The sequence below is a fragment of the Saccostrea echinata genome, unplaced genomic scaffold (genome assembly GCF_033153115.1).
Source record: "Saccostrea echinata isolate AGI-Se365-2 ecotype Australia unplaced genomic scaffold, CSIRO_AGI_Sech_v1 ptg000008l, whole genome shotgun sequence".
Lineage (NCBI taxonomy): Eukaryota > Metazoa > Mollusca > Bivalvia > Ostreida > Ostreidae > Saccostrea > Saccostrea echinata.
In genome coordinates, this window is record NW_026889757.1 from 6,943,432 (window position 1) to 6,945,000 (window position 1,569).

Below are 1,569 nucleotides of genomic sequence, written 5' to 3' on the forward strand. Positions count from 1 at the left end.
GAAATTTTTCAAATCATATTAACCATCTATAGAGTTCATGATTGTATATTATTATACCTCATTATAATTATTCTATACAATGCATTATCTGATTGGTTCTAGATTATCATGTGACAGGGCCATAAAACTTCATATTTCCCTATCGCTGTCATGCTTTTCATCATATTCAACCTCTTCGGAGACCTAATGCATTTTCCTGCAATAGTTATTGTTTGTTGAACGAAAAACAACCGAGAGTAGTATACGTCGCAATAGCCTGGTTTACGTCACAAAATTCCTGATGGACTTCTGTGTTTCAGTAATACTATGTTAATATTGAAAGTGAATTTAAGATCGGTGCCGAATTTGAAAGTTTATGTTTATTTTTAAAGTTTTTACTTGTTTCAGTATAATAAACAATTTATTGCATGAATGTTTGGGAAACATGAAGATCTATTCAGCCAAGAAATATCCCTCTTGGGGGAAAAAATTTGTAAAAACCAAGTGGGACAGACAGACTAACAACCAGAGGGGAGACAGACAGATAGAGAGGAAACATACTGTATTACAGCCCCATCTGGTACATCTCACTACAAGGGGACTCAATTCTGTTGACAAGTATTGTTTGATATTCATGCCAAATATCAAAGCCAACTCGGGTGAAGCCCACGGGGAATATGATTTTTTCTTGGCTGAATAAATCTTCATATTTCCCTCATGATCATGCAGTAATTGTATAATATTTCACAATACAAATACTACAGATATAAATGAATTATTATTACAGTCAAACCTTGTTATCTCAAACTCAATGGGATCAAGAAAAAAATTGAGATATTCGAGGATGCAAAATATCATGGGTAAAATACTTTAACAATAAGTCCTTTGGACTTCCAGATCACCTTAACACATTATATCCATGGTATTCAAGATATCGGTGTACAAGAGACCAAAGTTCAACTGTAAATATAATGCCCTCATACTTAATAACTGTATCTTGTGATATATTGTTATTCTCTTCAGAGAAGTGGAAAGGCTTATATACTGTCCATTTCTCTGAAGAGAATAATACCGGTATACTGTAGATTCCTTATTTTACGCGAGTACTTAATTTCGCGAAATGACCGAAGGGCGTCAAATCGCGAGAACAATAATTCGCGAATGGATGATTTATATAGAGATTTTACATACATTAAAGCACCATAAAAATAAAAGCGAGTATTATTATTTCGTGAGTGGTGCTTCTCCCGTAATTACGCGATAATTTATTCCTCGCGTATATTTAGGAATCTACAGTATTGTGAGCATATGACCCTAGCTATTGCAGTGTATTTTGATCCTCATGTCCTTGAGAAACTAATTTTTTTATGAACAAGCATTCTGAGAATTGCATAAGCAATACTGATCCCCTACCAGTAAGGACCAGTCCATACTTCTTTCAAAAATCAACACTGCAGAACGAAATGCAAATTAGTCTAGAAGTAATCATGATATAGACATGCATGAAAAAAAAAATCAGCTCAAGCCTCTTGGGGGGAAAAAATTGTAAAACCAAGTGGGACAGACAGACTAACAATCAGAGGGGCAGAC